Source organism: Giraffa tippelskirchi, chromosome 8 (genome assembly GCF_054371585.1).
Source record: "Giraffa tippelskirchi isolate mGirTip1 chromosome 8, T2T-mGirTip1v1.2.pri, whole genome shotgun sequence".
NCBI lineage: Eukaryota > Metazoa > Chordata > Mammalia > Artiodactyla > Giraffidae > Giraffa > Giraffa tippelskirchi.
The window spans coordinates 154,118,439-154,136,153 of record NC_137282.1 but is presented as its reverse complement, the minus strand read 5'-3'; the positions used below and the strand labels follow the sequence as shown (position 1 = coordinate 154,136,153).

At 42.2% G+C, this 17,715-nt stretch overlaps 1 long non-coding RNA gene across 1 annotated transcript in view; it reads right to left on the bottom strand.

Moving 5' to 3' along the window:
* Nucleotides 1-5,422: 5,422 nt before the first annotated feature.
* Nucleotides 5,423-17,715, bottom strand: part of LOC145516721 (uncharacterized) — a 256,327-nt gene continuing 244,034 nt past the window's right edge. The window contains exon 7 of the long non-coding RNA XR_014061697.1: nt 5,423-6,358. This is a non-coding gene — a long non-coding RNA (uncharacterized LOC145516721). The remainder of the gene's footprint in view (nt 6,359-17,715) is intronic.

Genomic DNA, 17,715 nt, shown 5'->3' with positions numbered 1-17,715 from the left:
CATATTTCCCCACATATTTTTATTTCAACTTTTTTTTCTTGGTGTCCTCTTCAGAGATACACACATGCAGGGTGCACACACGCATGTGCACACACACATATGCACACACAGAGGAGGTCTCACTATGAATCAGCACAGTGCCAAACTATCCCCAATCCCAATGGCTTCAACACCACACACATTCCTTGCTCACGCCTTTTGCCTGTGTCCGTTGTGAACTGGCTTTTGGTCACAATCCATCTGAGAACAAAGCTGAAGGAGAACACTAACCAAAAAACAGCATGTTACTGGGGTAGGAGGAAAGGAGATGTCCAGAGGACCTTATACTGGAGACTGAATGCCCTGGTCCAGAAGTGACACACACCACTTCTGCTTACAACTCACTGGCCTGAACTAGTCATACAATCCTGTCCAACCACAGGAGGGCCAGGAAATGCCAGGAGGTCAACGGGCCCAGGTGCCCAGAAGGAGATGCACAACAGCACCAATGACTACCAAAGCCCTTTCCTAAATAAGGTTATTCACCTGAAGAAGGGAAGTAGGGGGCAGGAAATAAGTGTGGGAAACAGATTTTTTTTCACTATACACCACTTTGATAGTATTTGGATTGTCTTAAACGTTTAAAGGCTGAAGTATAACACAGAGAGATAAGCACACAAATCATAAAAGTACAGCTCAATAAATTATCATAATAATGAACTTATTTGTATAATTATCACCTGGATCAAGAAATAACATTGTCTGCACCCCAAAACTCCACCTTGTGACTCCTTCAATTTCTCCCCCTATCTTTCTTCTCCAAGTTATCCTGATTCTTAATCCCATAGATTAAAAATTAAAAAGAAATAAATATTTACAGACTTATCATGAGCCAAGTATAAGGTAACACGCCCTTGAGGGTTTCTCTAAACCCAGGGGGGAATAAATAGACTGTTAGTTTGAATAGTTTCTCTAAAGCCAGGGGGGCGTAAATGGCCTGTTAGTTTGGAACATGCAGGAGGTAAAGAGTGAGTAGAGAAGTAGCTGGACCAGGGAGAACTGGGTTCTCTGAGACTTAGAGGATGGGAGGTAAGTGGAGGAGACAGTACCTGCCCCCTGCACCCCTCAAGGTGTCAGGACCTCTGGTGATGCCGTACATGGCCCCTCGAAACTCACCTGGATTTCCTGACTTTGGAGCCTCTTCACCCAAGCTGAGGCAAACCGGAATGTAGAGAGGCTTCCCTGTGACAGCTATGCTCCACAGAAGACAAGTTCAATGCTGACCCTAGGAAATCAGGTGAAGAGAAGGGGTAGCAACCACTCCGGAGTAAGGGCCAGACCTCGTCCCATTTCTGAGAGCTTTGGGATTCCTGTTCCACACAATGGGGAGGTAGTAGTGACAGTAGGTGTCCCAATAGCAACTGCTTTCGGATGGTTTCCCAGGTAGGGAGGTGGGGCCACAAAGCTGGATATAGTTTTAAAAAACAAAACCTCGTCAGCCATTGTCCCCCTCTGCCAGGTGGGCTGAGAATGCACATGATGTCCACACGATGCAGTTTCACCTTCCTTCACGTTGTAGATGTCCGGCTCTGACCCAAAGCTGCAGGAGGTTGGCCCTGAGAGGTGTTTGGAGCCTCAGCACCTCCTCGAGTTCCTACTCTGTACCGCTGCTGCCGAGTAAGCTGGGGAGAAGGCCCTTAATAAGTGCGTCATTCAGGGTTTAACCATGGCAAATATTTACATGTGTATATGACTGAAAAGATATTTAAGGATTGCTAGGCGTTGGCACACACAATTAGGAAAATGATAAGAGTGCTTAGCCTCCAGATTCAAGGGCTCTCTGGGTGCTCACCCAGGCCTGTAACATGCCCAGCCCAGCCGGACGGGACTGTCTATTTACTTTCCCCACAATCCAGCTCAGAAGTGACGGAGGGGTTTTAGCATTTTTAACTCGTGTGGACAGTTTAGCTTCAAAGAACAAAAAAAAAATCTCTAAACATAATTCTTTAACAAATAACTTATGAAATGCCTACTATGTCCAGAGCACTGTACTGTCTTTCGACACGTGGAGGTAGGGAAAGATGAAATTTGCTGTCATCATGATTGCTTCCAGCCTCTCAAAACAGACTGGGTGACTCTGCTAACTGTATTACTTTGGCAAATTACTTAACCCCTCCATGCCTCATAATTCTTACTTGCAACATATAAAAAGTGATTGTACCTAATGCATAGCTAGAACCAGACAAGGAAAAACAGGCTGGTTCTAAACTGGGAAAGGAGAACATCAAGGCTGTATGTTGTCATCCTGCTTATTTAACTTATATTCAGAGTACATCATGCAAAATACTGGACTGGATGAAGCGCAAGCTGGAATCAAGATTGCAAGGAGAAAATCAATAACCTCAAATATGCTGATGACACCACCCTATAGCAGAAACCGAAGAGGAACTTAAGAGTCTCTTGATGAGGGTCAAAGATGAGACTGAAGAAGCTGGCTTAAAACTCAACATTCAAAAAAAGAAGATCATGGCCTCTGGTCCCATCAGTTCATGGCAAATAGATGGGGAAGCAATGGAAACAGTGACAGACTTAATTTTCTTGGGCTCCAAAATCACTATGGATGGTAACCGCAGACATGAAATTAAAAGATGCTTGCTTCTTGGAAGAAAAGCTACAACAAACCTAGATAGCGTGTTCTATCTAGGTTAGAATTATTAAAAAGCAGACAGTACTTTGCCGACAAAGGTCTGTCTAGTCAAAGCTGTGGTTTTTCCAGTAGTCATATATGGATGTGAGAGTTGGACCATAAAGACGGTTGAGTGCCAAAAAATTGATTCTTTTGAACTGTGGTGTTGGAGAAGACTCTTGAGAGTCCCTTGGACTGCAAGGAGATCCAACCAGTCCATTCTAAAGGAAATCAACCCTGAATATTCATTGGAAGGACTGATGCTGGAGCTGAAGCTCCAATACTTCGGCCACCTGATGTGAAGAGCTGACTCATTGGAAAAGACCCTAATGCTGGGAAGGATTAGGGGCAGGAGGAGAAGGGGACGACAGAGGATGAGATGGTTGGATGGCATCACCAGCTCAATGGACATGAGTTTGAGCAAGCTCCGGGAGATGGTGAAGGGCAGGAAAACCTGGTGTGCTGCAGTCCATGGGGTCGCAAAGAGTTGGACACAACAGAGCAACTGAACAACAACTTCTGTCCATTGACAGGTTTCTGTTAGTCAGGACGAGCTTTATTTGGAGTAGATGGTGGAGATACTTAGAGTGAAGGCCAGTTTCAGGGTGTCTAAAGGCAGGCAGGTAGAGTTGCTGTTTGCCCAGGCAAGTGGACTAATCTGATGGCATTTCATGAAAATGTTTGGCTAAGTATTAGTCCCGGGATTTATTCCTGGGATTTATTACACATTTCTTAAGAAGAGAAAAGCAAAACTAACGAAGTGTTTGGCTGTAAAGGGGGAAGTCTGGGATTTGCTAAAGATAGGGATTCAGAAAATATAGGTCGAAGCATTTTCTGAAGTCTTTCATTCCTAGTCTCTTGAGAAATCAAATGTAAGCATCTGTAAAAAATGAATGTAATGAAATGGAAATAATTTTTGCCAAGGCAATGAGAAATTGAGGATTGTTAAATTGTTAACTCCTGGAAGGAAAGGAGTTGTTTTTCTGAAGCTGTGTGACATTTCAGTGGGTGTTGTACACAACAGGACTTGGTTGCTCTTTGGTGGTGAGTCCACTGAATTTTGAGCTTTCTTCTACGGTGGCATAAGAGCAAAAATAAACAAATTCACATTGATCATGTGGGTGCAGGGGTGAGGGGAATGAGGCACAGCCTCACCACAACTTGTTATTACCAGCCTTATGTTTATAGCAGACAAGTTCCACTTTTGCAGTAAGTATAACCTGCACTTACACTATTCTTTTTCCATGATGCTCACCAGAGAAGTTTCTGATTAAGCATAGGGTCCTCATCATGTTTACTCATCTATGCAAAGAATGGGAGCCTAAATTCCTCTGCTGACCTTAGTTCTCAGTTTTCTGGCCTTTGGGTCAAATCGTGCACTTTTAATGAGCATTCATATTATTTTCTCACTGAAAATATTAGAAGTTGATTTGCTAGATCACTGAACCCTATACTGATGTCTAATAAATATTGGGAAAAGGTCATTAAGAAACAATCACCTTTCCAGTCTTCCTGCCCAACAGGAAACACAGATGCATATTGCCTTCGTTTCTTGTTAAACCAGGGCAATGGGGTACAACAACCATTCTTGCAGGTCTAGATTCTCTAGAGTGCATTATTTTTACATGTTTGCAGCTGAATAGGCCTCACATGATAATCAGGACCCATCGACCTCCTGATTGGGCTCACGGAGGTATTGAAGCGCAACCCTCTATTAGTAATTTCTGGCGAGGGCAGTAACTGTCTTGAAAGAACCTGTTTTCTCCTAATTTACAGCAGTCCCCTGGGTTTAGAGATGTTTGCAGCAGTTTGGTAAACAGTCTGTTCTGACACACTGCAGCTGCTGGCTGCCTCCCTCTAGGACCCTCACCAGGTCTAAAGCCTGACAAGGGAATTCATTAATGTCTCCCAGGCAGGGACCCGTGCTAGTCCAGTGGCATCAGGGCCTGGGATGCAGAACACACTGGAGAATAGCCTCAACCTTGGATCACCTGGAAAATAAGCCCGCGTGTCTTTCCTACTGTTGGTGATGTCTCCCTTTACACGGTGTCCACTGAACTTCAACTTTCATAAACAGGCCCATCCATTTTGCCTGTAAAAAGTTTCTCATAGTCTCTCTCTCTCCTTTTCTGTCACACACTTACATTCTGCTAAGTTGTAAAACTAAAGCCAAATCCATACCAGTAAAGCCACATCAGCCTCACAAACTGACTTCTTGGAGTCCAGTTCTTGCCTCTCTAGTCTACCCTCACACTAAATTTTCCTTAACTCCTTTGCACGGGTTTCAAAACTTTCTATAGTCTAGTCCTCTCTCCAACCAGCACAACTTTAGTTTCCATTAGTAATAATCATAGTAGTGATAATGACCACTCAACTGAGTGCTTTGTCGTGCTGAGCATTTTATAGAGAGTGTTACATTTCATCCTACAACAACCACACTGAGGTGAGCATTATTATCCTTGGCAAATAGCTATAGTTGAGTACTCCCTGCCTGTGATAGGTAGCTGACTTTAAAAGACAGACCTGTGAATACTACCTTAAATGGCAAAGGATGTGATCCAGGCAAGGCCCTTGCAATGGGGAGATGGTGTTGGATTATCTAGGTGGGCACTCAATGCAATCACACACATCCCTGTGAAAGGGAGGCAGACAGAGATCTGAGAGATGACACAGAAAGGAGAGGCTTTCCAGGTGACGCTAGTGGTAAAGAACCCGCCTGCCAATGCAGGAGACGTAAGAGATGAGGGTTTGATCCTTGGGTTGGGAAGCTCCCCTGGAGGAGGGCATGGCAACCTACTCTAGTATTCTTGCCTGGAGCATCCCATGGACAGAGGAGTCTGGGGGGCTAGAGTCCATGGACTCGCAAAGAGTTGGACATGACTGAAGCACCTTAGCATGCACGCATGCACAGAAAAGAGGAGATAATGTGAAGACAACAGAGGGAGAGTTGAAGGTGTTGGCCTTGACATTTGAAATGATGTAGCCACAAGCCAAAGCAGGCTGGAGGTACCAGTGGCTGAAAGAGGCCAGGAACCATCCTCCCCTAAAGCCTCTAGAGTCTGGCCCTGCTGACACCTTGATTTCAGCTTCCAGAACTGTGAGGCAGTGCCTTACTGACCTTCTTAGCCACACAGATTATGGTAACTTGTTACAGCAGCTCCAGGAAATGAAACACATCATTTCTCACCTACATCACATCAGCCTCACAACTGACTTCTTGGAGTCCAGTTCTTGCCTCTCTAGTCCACCCTGCACACTTCACTTTCTGTAACTCCTCTGCATGGGTTTCAAATCTTTTTATAGTCTGGTCTACCCTCCAACCAGCACCGCAATAGTTTCTGTTAGTAATAATCAGAGTAGTGATAATGACCACTCAACTGAGTGCTGTGTTGTGCTGAGCGCCTTATAGAGAGTCTCACGTTTCCTCCTGAACCACCACACTGAGGTGGGCATTATTATCCTTACCTTCCAGGTGAGGAAATCGAGGCCTGTGCGAGCAGTATGTTTCTGTTCTCAGCCCCAGGCCTTAGTGCTCAGGGTGTGTCCCCCTGCTGGGACACTAGCAGGATGATCTGAGAGCCTTGTCCTCCCATCTGCTTGTGTAAAACTCACCCTCCTTCCAGACTCCACGTGTGTACCCCTTTCTCCACGAACTTCTCCTGAATACCCATCTGTCACCTGCCTCTGAATTCCCTGCAAATTGTAGGCAGAATCTGTTTCACAAACTGTAGAAATTACACTCTGCTTTGTAGTTTTAAAAGTTCAAAACTTACTGGGAAAGAATACACTGTGTAGAGGAAGATTTAAAAACAAAACACAAACTCAAAGTACCCTACTCAGTGATTCCTGATCTGAGGACGCACTGATTCTTTTTACTGAGATTTCTCCTTAATTTTAAATAAAATTAACTCACATTTTTTTTGGTAATGTGTCCAGTTACAAATTCCCTGGGCTGTGTAGGTACCCTGATGACATTATCTAGAAAATCTGATTCCCATGTAGCCTGCATGTAGGTGTTCTATCCGTCTAGAGCAGTACTGTCTGCCTAATGGAAACACACTCTGAGCAGCAAATGCAAGCCACTCATTTAAAAATGTTTATAGTGACTGTGTTTTAAAAAGTAAAAGAAACAAGTGAAATTAATTTTATTTGACCCAATACTGTATTTAGCTTAACTCAATATATCCAAAATGTTCAATACTATCATTTCAACATGTAATCAATATAAAAATTATCGAGACATCATTTTTTGTTGTTTGTACTGTCTTCAAAATATGAAGTGTAATTTATATTCACGCCATATGGGAACTTGGACTAAGCGAATTTCAGGTATTCAACAGCCAATATCAGATGATATAGGTCTAGAATTACAACTTTTTTAGGAGACTAGATTTCCAAGTTCTGTTCTTTTGTAAAATATCTAATTTGAACTCAACTAGATGCCTTTTCTTGATGTCTACAGTATTTTCTATTCACTGTAGAAAACTTGGAAATATAGAAAACTACAGGGAAGAAAATAAAGCTTCCCAGTATTACAACATTCCAGACTTTTTTACTTAAGCATAACTAAAAATATACAGATTTTAAAAATTAAAAGCATTGTTAGTACTATTTCATAATACTCTGATTTGGAAACTTAGTCCTCTCCTGGAGGCTGTCCCATGTATGTTGGTTTCCTCTCTAAGGAGGTTTTAAACCTAGAAAACAAAGATCACGTCTCAGACCATCCCTACACACCTCAGAGAATATGACTGAGCACACAACGCTCAATCAATAAACAGCTGAATTGACAGAAAAATATGAATAAATATTTATAGAGTGGGAGTGGTTTATAAACTGGATTTGAGAGTTGGACTAACCCAACCGAACACCTCACTTTAGTCTGGAATCACCCTCTGAAATTCGAGATGAGCTCCTGTTACTCGCTAGTGGCTAAGTATGGGGTGAGCTGTGAAAGCTCCCTCAGCCGTGTTTTTCCCAGTGGTACAGATGAGAAACATGGCTCGCCAACCTTATTAATTCTGTAGACTCTCCCAGAGTTCATGTGAGACCCGAATGAGATCACGTTTGAATGACATCATGCAAGCAGCAGCATCTGTAAAATCAAGAGGCATGCTGCCATTTGTCTTTCTAACCTTGCTACCCTGTGTGAACTGTGCTCTTAACATGCTTAGAATTTGTTCCTGGCCATTGACTCAATCCATGTTCTTGGTAATGCTAACATTATAGACTTCAAATGACTAGTACTGTATTTGTTTTAAATCATTACTTTTTAAGAATATGCAGCTTCTCCTAGAATCTCAACCATATTTGTGCCCAATTTTTAAATTTTTAACAACTGGTGCTCACTGCTAGTCCTTAGTCCCTTTTTTAAAAATTAATTTTCATAGAAATATAGTTGCTTTACAATGTTGTTTCTCCTGTACAGCAAAGTGAATCAGCCAAATATATACATAGATCCCCTCCCCTTTGGACTTCCTTCCCATTCAGACCATCACAGTGCATTCAGTAAAGTTCCCTGTGCTATCCGGTATGTTCTCATCAGTTATCTATTCTATGTATAGTCCTTAGCCCCCTTAAATCATGACTTTCTTATTCAAAGTTTAAAATTCTGTGAATATCTCAAGTAATCGTTTTAGAAAACATAGTGTACTAAATCTTCTAGCTCATTAATGTCTGAAATGTCTGAAGCATAAAGGATTTTTTACGTTGGGGTTGACAGATAAAATACAGCACACCCAGTTAAATTTGAATTTCAGGTAAACGATAAACATATGTTAGTATGAATGTGTCCCCAAACACTTATACTAAGAACATACTGCTGATCTGAAATGCGAATCTTATTTGAGTGTCCTGTGCTTTTACTTGCTAAATCTGGCAATCCTTTTTTTTTTTTTGACTTCATTTAGAATTCTTGGGTTATAGGCTTTTCCTGTCACACATTTTATTTTGAATATTCTAAACAAAACATTATATTGAGCGAGATGAAAAAATAAAAACCTCTATGAATGAGGCACTATTACCTTCTGTTACTGTGGAGTCTGATTGTTGTTTCTCTTTGGGCAATCTTTTCTTTTTTTCCTTCTGAATGCCTATAGGGAATTTTCTTTATTTTCCTAATTAAGTATTTTTGAGAACATATAGGAATTTGGGGGCTTTAATTAAGGCTCTCATATGGTTTTTGAGACTCCTGAAATTATATTGCATATCTGGTAGTTAATGTTTCTGATTTATTTTAAACCTTCCTATCCTCACCCTCTCTGTACGAATCTGACCTTTTTGAGGGTGTCAGTTGTGTATCTGTAGCACTGAGTCTGTAATCCGTAGAACCATGAGGGGGAGCTGAAGAAATGTTGGCTAAAAGACCAAATGAATGAGTAAGGGCTAAATGTTATGACAGGCCGCACAGTTTTCAAAGTCTCACACACAGGGTAGGTAAGTCAATGCACAATACTTACTGAACAATATGACGATAAAGATAAACCCTGACAATAGCTCTCTGACATAAGGAACATCCTCAAGAATGAAGGAATGGATATGGGTTTCAAGGAAAGGGGAGAATAAAATAGGCCTTGATTCCCAGGAGGGTGAATATGATGCCAAAAAAAAATTTAGTTAGGAATTGTAGGCTAGTAAGCTTTTACTTATTCAGAAGCAGAGTAAAATTCATGTTTCATTTAGTCACCCTTGCTGAGAGACCCAGAAGCATGAGAAAATAGTGTTTTCCACTTTCCAGAAAATGACAGAAAGTTGTCCCCTGGTGTTGAGAAGTGCGACATTCCAGCATTTGATGGAGCCAAGACGCCAGTGAGATGCCTGGGGTCCAGTCCAGACAGCCCCAAGAGAGTGGCGTGAAGGGTAGCTGACTTATGAGGCCGTTAGCACGTCAGGGAGGGAATGAAATTTCCTTTGTTGTAAGGTCTGCAACCCTGAATCAGAGACCTAAGTCCTAGCCTCAGGCTTTCTCTAAAATTGAATCATAGCTGGACTTGGCCATGGAGCTCAGCTCCAATGTCCTCCTTCTTTGAAGAGAGTAAAGAGCTCAGCATCTTTCACTTTATTATCAATCTCTCCTGTCCTTCCCTGATTGGAGAAATTAATTCATTCATGTCAAGCAGCATGGTAGGTACTGTGAATAAGACTTCTCTTGATTGCTTGTTCAGTTCAGTCTCTCAGTCGTGTTGGACTCTTTGCGACCCCATGAATCACAGCACACCAGGCCTCCCTGTCCATCACCAACTCCCGGAGTTTACCCAAACCCATGTCCATCGAGTCGGTGATGCCATCCAACCATCTCATCCTCTGTCGTCCCCCTCTCCTCCTGCCCCCAATCCTTCCCAGCATTAGGGTCTTTTCCAATGAGTCAACTCTTCGCATCAGGTGGCCAAAGTATTGGAGTTTCAGCTTCAACATCAGTCCTTCCAATGAACACCCAGGACTGATCTCCTTTAGGATGGACTGGTTGGATCTTCTTGCAGTCCAGAGGGCTCTCAAGAGTCTTCTCCAACACCACAGTTCAAAAGCATCAATTCTTCAGTGCTCAGCTTTCTTCACTGTCCAACTCTCACATCCATACATGACCACTGGAAAAACCACAGCTTTGACTAGATGGACCTTTGTTGGCAAAGTAATGTCTCTGCTTTTAAATATGCTATCTAGGTTGGTCATAACCTTCCTTCCAAGGAGTAAGCGTCTTTTAATTTCATGGCTGCAATCACCATCTGCAGTGATTTTGGAGCCCCAAAAAATAAAGTCTGACACTGTTTTCACTGTTTCCCCATCTATTTCCCATGAAGTGATGGGACCAGATGCCATGATCTTAGTTTTCTGAACGTTGAGCTTTAAGCCAACTTTTTCACTCTCCTCTTTCACTTTCATCAAGAGGCTCTTTAGTTCTTCTTCACTCTCTGTCATAAGGGTGGTGTCATCTGCGTATCTGAGGTTATTGATATTTCTCCCGGCAATCTTGATTCCAGCTTGTGTTTCTTCCAGCCCAGCATTTCTCATGATGTACTCTGCATATAAGTTAAATAAGCAGGGTGACAATATACAGCCTTGATATACTCCTTTTCCTATTTGGAACCAGTCTGTTGTTCCATGTCCAGTTCTAACTGTTGCTTCCTGACCTGCATATAGGTTTCTCAAGAGACAGGTCAGATGGTCTGGCATTCCCATCTCTTTCAGAATTTTCCACAGTTTATTGTGATCTACATGGCCAAAGGCTTTGGCATAGTCAGTAAAGCAGAAATAGATGTTTTTCTGGATCTCTCTTGCTTTTTCGATGATCTCTTGCTTTTTTTGATGATTGCTTGTACTTTAGCCCAAATCCATTTTCTTTAGGGCAATAAAAGTAAATATTCTTTAAATGATCAAATCCTAACTGTTAACCTCAATCAGATCTAAAGTGATTCTAACTTCATTCTTCACTGCCTTACATTCCTTCATCTGTTCATGGTTTTTTCAGTCATGTGAGATTCCATGGCATCTGATTTCCCATGAGGTGCTATTCTTTAAGAATTAAGCAGCAATCATGATGAGAGTCAAGCTCCCAGTTTTCTAGAATTCCACCCTGGAGTCACTTTCTTAACCTGAGCTTGAACTCAGCACCATGTTGGATGCAGCCCCTTAGACAGTGGTTGCTACCCCCAAGAAGGTCCCAAGGCTCTCCCATAATTAAAGAGGCTGAGTGACTCCAAGGGCCCAGAGCAAAGGTTCTCTCATTCCTAGAGTTGTGTCACCACTCTACCTGATAAAATGGAAGGTCAGATCCTTGAACAGCACCATTGCCAGTTTGTGAATCTGAGTAGAGGAATGTCACACTGGAGGTTTTCAATAGGCATACACATGTATGTAGGCCAATATATGTTGCTGCTTTGTAGCTAAGTCGTGTCCGACTCTTGAGATCCCATGGACTGTAGCCTGCCAGGCTCCTCTGTCCATGGCATTTCCTAAGCAAGAACATTGGAGTGGGTTGATATGTAGGCACGTAATATAACATAGACAGTTATGAGTTGCAAATCATGGAAATGAGCAGTACAACTAGAGAAACGGAATGAGACCCAGTGTAGATCTTTCCTCTTGCCTCTAGAGATTTGCCTTGATCAGAACCAAAGTGCTGGCATTTTTACCATTTATTGACACTCTTTTTTTTTTTGGCCACACTGCAGAGTGTGCAGGATTTTAGTTCCCTGACCAGGGACTGAACCTGAGCCCCTTGTATTAGAAGCATGAAGTCTTAACTACTGACTGCCAGGGAAATCCCTCTCTGTTTTCTTGAATTAAGAGATTTGATTCCTATGAGACACCAGAGAAGACAAAGAAGTACTTGTGTCTGCCAGCTTGAAGATGTTCTGTAATATTTCGGAGAACTTCTTTCATATTGCCGTAGGGCAAAGAGGCTATTTCTGACTCATAGGACTAAGTCTTGCTTGTATGCAACATCATTTAAAGTGTGGTATTTTACTATGCAATTCCAGGTCATGGAGGACCCATTGTTCTATCTTGAAGGGCATAGCCTAGCTGTTAATGACACCATGAAAATCCAAGGGAGATCAAACAGATGGCTCTGACATTAAGAGATAAAAGTCATCTTTAATGGATTTGACTGTGGTTACTATAAGCAGGTGCCCCAAAGTAACATAAATAGACAAGATAAAATAGGTATAGATGGGTTTTATAATTCCCTTACCTTATTAAGTGGGATAAGTAATTTGCCACCCAATTAGAAGTGGGAGAAAATGTGTGCATTATCATGTGGCCCCAGACCACTTTAGCATCGACTGTCCCCTTTCTTCCCATTCCATTCCCCATGATTGATCCTGTTGAATATAAAATACTTGAGGAACAGAAAGCTAATAAATTTGGGGGAAATGTCATATGGTTTTTATTCTAAGAATCATTGTATAGGGTAATTAATCCTTTTGAAGTAGAAAATGTGGATAATTCTAATAAGGTTAATTTTTGAAATCAGGACTTTGAACAGAAGAGGTTGGATGGGCTCAGAGAAGGGAGCTGGGCCTGTGGTGGTCCAGACCAGGTCATCACGTGTTGAAAAGTCACAATATACCATACGGATAGAAGAGAAGGCTGGCTAAAGGGAGATGCCATGCCATATCTGATGTTAGACTGGGCAAGAGGACTCATATACAGAGCAAGTTCTGGATGTCAGGTCAGGTCTAAAGGGCTGAAATATGATGGGGCACCAGGGGGAAATCAAACTTTCTGGACTAGAAGCTGTCCTCTGACACAACAGGATGATCTGGTGGTGGAAAGCAAGGGCCTAAGGACACTGGAGTAGAATCCAGGCAATGCAGGAGCATTTTAGGAATCCAGACAATAAATGATTGGGTAGCGGAGAGTCAGAGTCAGACCAAAAATACTCAAGCTCCAGGAATAGTGCCCAGACGGATACACAGGACACTATTACATAAAAACTGAGAAGGATCAACAGCAGGGTGATAATAGTATCAATGACAACAGCCATAGTCAACATGAATAACCGTAGATAACATGCACTGAGTAGTTCCCATGTACTGGGCTTAGTGCTTGACCCTTCCACGTCTTCTATCTTTGTTTAACAGAAGAGAAAGTAGAGAGATAAAGTACATGCTCAAGGTAATACAGGGCTAAGCGTCAGAGCTGGGATTTGAACACAGGTTTGTCTAATCCCAAGCTCATAAGCTTCCCCCTCTTCAGGACAGTTCCTGACAAAAGCTCCCTTCCTGAGATTCTGGGGGGGAGGGGAGGCCTGGGCCCACAGCAGAGATGGCTAAACTTGACATCCAAAGCAGATCTGCACTGCTCCCCAAATTTACATAAATAAATATCAAGCTTGGTTATGTAAAAACGAAGAGCCTAAAAAACCCCTGAAAAGTAATCACTCTACCATGCTCAACACTGGTGAAGATCTTTATGGAAATCTATTTCTGCTTTGAGGCTGTTGTCACTATTGTTCAGTTGCTAAGTCATGTCCACCTCTTTGTGACCCCATGGACTGCAGCACGCCAGGCTTCCCTGTCCTTCACCATCTCCCGGAATTTGCTCAAACTCATGTTCACTGAGTTGGTGATGCCATCCAACCATCTCAGCCTCTTTTGCCCCCTTCTCCTGCCTTTGATCTTTCTCAGCATCAGGGTCTTTTCCAATGAGTTGGCTCTTTGAGGCTGTACATAATACAATTAAAATGTGAAGTGATATTGCTGGGGACCACAGGAGGAAATGGGGAACTCTCATATACAGTTGCTGTAGATTGAATTGTGTCCTCTCAAAAGATCTACTAAGGACCTCCCTGGTGTCTAGTGATTGGGGATCTGCCTGCCAATATAGAGGAAATGAGTTCAATCTCTGGTCCAGGAAGATTCCAGATGCTGTGGGGCAACTAAACCTGTGTTCTACAACTACTGAGCCCATGTGCTGCAACTACTTAGAAGCCCAGGCACCCTAGAGCCCGTGCTCCAACAAGAGAAGCTGCCACGAGGAGAAGCCCGAGCAGCCCCCTGCACAAGGACAGCAAGGAAGACCCAATGCAGCCAAAAAAATACGAGCAAACAAAAATCCTCCTAAAATCAAAAGACGTGTTGAGGTCCTGATAGCCAAGAACCTGTGATCGGAATCAGGGTCTTTGCAGATGCAATCATGTTAAGAGGAAGCTGCATTGAATTAAAGTGGTCCTATATCCAAAGACTGGTGTCCTTACCAGGAGACAGAGATTTGGAGACACAGAGATACACAGGGAAGAAGGCCATGTCATGATGGAGACTGAGACTGGAATTATGCTGCCATAAACCAAGGAACATCAAGAATTGCTGGTACCCACCAGAAACTAGGAGAGGTAAAGCAATGTGCTTCCTTGGGATCTCCAGAGGAAAGATGGTGCTGCCAAAACCTTGATTTCTGACTCTGCCTCCCAGAACTGTGAGAGACTAAATTTCTGTTATTTTAAGCCACCCAACTTGTGGTAATTTATTACTGATGGGCAGAAGTAAGTTGATAAAATCTTCTTGAAAGAAATTCAACAAATGTATTAAAACTTTAAAGATTCCTGTTCTCAAGATTCCTATTTCTACTAAACTATCCTAAGATACTTTTTATAGATTGAGATCCATAAAAGATTTATTCATATAGTTAATTGTGGCATTCTGTATTTTTCCAAAGGAAACAACCTAATAGTTCATAAGAAGGAATGATTAAATAGACTATTTTATATTCATAGGATAAAATATTATACAACCATTAAAACATGTAAATGATTTTTAGTAACATGGAAAAATATCTAACTTATAATGTTAAATGAAAAAATTGGGGAAGAAAATATTCAGATCAGTATGATGATAACTAAAATATGCATGGTGAAAAACTGGAAGAAAATATATCAAAAGATTAATAGTGACTATCTTTGGGTTTTGGGACTAGGGGTAACATTTTTTTCTTTAAGTCTTTTGGTATTTTAAAATGGTCTATAATGAGCATATATTACTTTGTCTAATGAGATGAAAGAACTTTTAAAAAAGTTAGAGGAATTGTTATTAGAAGGTTAAAAAGGATGTCAATTGAAAAGTCATGTACAAAGACTGGAAATCTGTTACTATTATTTACACTGATGCTGTATAATGGGGTAGATACTTTTTAATGTCAACATTTTAATGATGCTTATATTTCCACTGAGATTAACAGTACCATCCAGGGGTTACCATATAACAGACTGGTTCCAAATACGAAAAGGAGTACATCAAGGCTGTATATTGTCACCCTGTTTATTTAACTTATATGCAGAGTACATCATGAGAAACGCTGGGCTGGAGGAAGCACAAGCTGGAATCAAGATTGCTGGGAGAAATATCAATAACCTCAGATATGCAGATGACTACACCCTTATGGCAGAAAGAGAAGAAGAACTAAAGAGCCTCTTGAAAGTGAAAGAGGAGAGTGAAAAAATTGGCTTAAAGCTCAACATTGAGAAAACTAAGATCATGGCATCTGGTCCCATCACTTCATAGCAAATAGATGGGGAAACAGTGGAAACAGTGTTAGACTTTATTTTTTTGGGCTCCAAAATCACTGCTGATGGTGACTGCAGCCATGAAATTAAAAGACACTTACTACTTGGAAGGAAGGTTATGGCCAACCTAGATCGCATATTTAAAAGCAGAGACATTACTTTGCCAACAAAGGTCTGTCTAGTCAAAGCTATGGTTTTTCCAGTGGTCATGTATGGATGTGAGAGTTGGACGGTGAAGAAAGCTGAGTACCGAAGAATTGATGCTTTTGAACTGTGGTGTTGGAGAAGACTCTTGAGTCCCTTGGACTGCAAGGAGATCCAACCAGTCCATCCTAAAGGAGATCAGTCCTGGGTGTTCATTGGAAGGACTGATGTTGAAGCTGAAACTCCAATACTTTGGTCACCTGATACGAAGAGCTGACTCATTGGAAAAGACCCTAATGCTGGGAAGGATTAGGGGCAGGAGGAGAAGGGGATGACAGAGGATGAGATGGCTGGATGGCATCGATGACTCGATGGTTATGGGTTTGGGTGGACTTAGGGAGTTAGTGATGGACAGGGAGGCCTTGTGTGCTGTGGTTCATGGGGTCACAAAGAGTGGGACACGACTGAGCGACTGAACTGAACTGAGGGGTTACCATTTGCAAAACATTCTCATCTGACATCTGCTATCTCATTTGATTCTTAAAGTTTGCAAAACATTTTCATTCCACATGTATTATCTCACTGGATAAGTTAAAACAAGTCTGTAAAGAGTAGGCATCACTATGCTTATTTTGTGGAGGGCACTGAATCTGAGATGCGCATAGAACTGAGACAGGACAGGATGAACTGAGAACTACCTAATAGGCAGGCTCTCCTGCCTGAGGGGCAGGGCAGGACCAGACCAGCCCCAGGTGGCCTGAGTGTGACCTGTGACCTCTCACTGATGCCGGCTTCCACCTGGTAGCCCCCAGCTCCCTCCTCCACAGAATAATCAGCTGCCTGGAAGATCTCTTCTGGCTCTAAAACCCTATGGTCCTAAAACCCCTGAGGTTTGGAGAGATGGAGAATTGCCTGGCAGTCTTTAACTTCTTGTTCTGCCTGATTTCTTCCTAGAGATGAGATAAATGCCCTCTCACTCTCTCTCCATTTCTTCTCCAAGAAGAAATCCCTGGACTATCCTGTTTATCTTTTTGTAAATGATAAATAAGCAGAACGCTATGAACACAGAGTTCATAGTTTTCCAGCTGACCCCTCTTTCATACAGAGGCTATGGAAACATTGACACATTCGTAACCACTGGTTTGTCTATTATGTCATCTTGGGACAAGGTGAAGGGCCACAGTGAAATAGACTCCACTATTTCAGCCTCTCTCTCCGCTCCCTCGGACCTGACAGCTTCTCATCAGACAGGTGCTCCCCCAGTCTGGCTTTCTCCTCTCTCCTGCCTCCTGTTACCCAAATAATAGAGTCATAAAATTGAAAGACTGGAAGACAGCTCAGTAAGTCAGCTCATCCAGCTCTCAGGCTTGGGTAGGATCATTCCTAAATCAGCTCAGCGTTCTACCCTTATTGAAACTCTCTTCATTTGATAACTGCTTCCAAGGCCATAGGAAAAGGCATCAGAATATAAAGCAAAGGTTCCACTTTCCACATCCCACTTGTGTTTGAGTGTAAATTACAAAGAGCTCTTTAATTCTGTGTCCCAGTTTCTAGCAGTACAGGGACTCTAATGGATTCATCTGAAATTACATTAGCTCCAGCCCCATCATTCTTGCTCTGTTTCACAAGCTTGCCTGGGGGAGGCTGATAAATTGAGTCCTGCCAATCAGATCACTTGACTGCCTCAGGGGAAAGCTTGGAGGGCTTCTCTCTAACTTGGTATTCATTCATAAACGTTTATTAGATGCTTACTAAGTGTAAGGTGAAATCTAGGGCCATTCCTTTCTCTTTCTCCTTCCTTTGGAAAAATATTCTTTGAGCCCCTACTAGAGTGTGACAGATGCAGTGGAGACACTGAGATGAAGAATTACAGATGGTCACTACCGAGGAGGAGCTCATAGTAGATGGG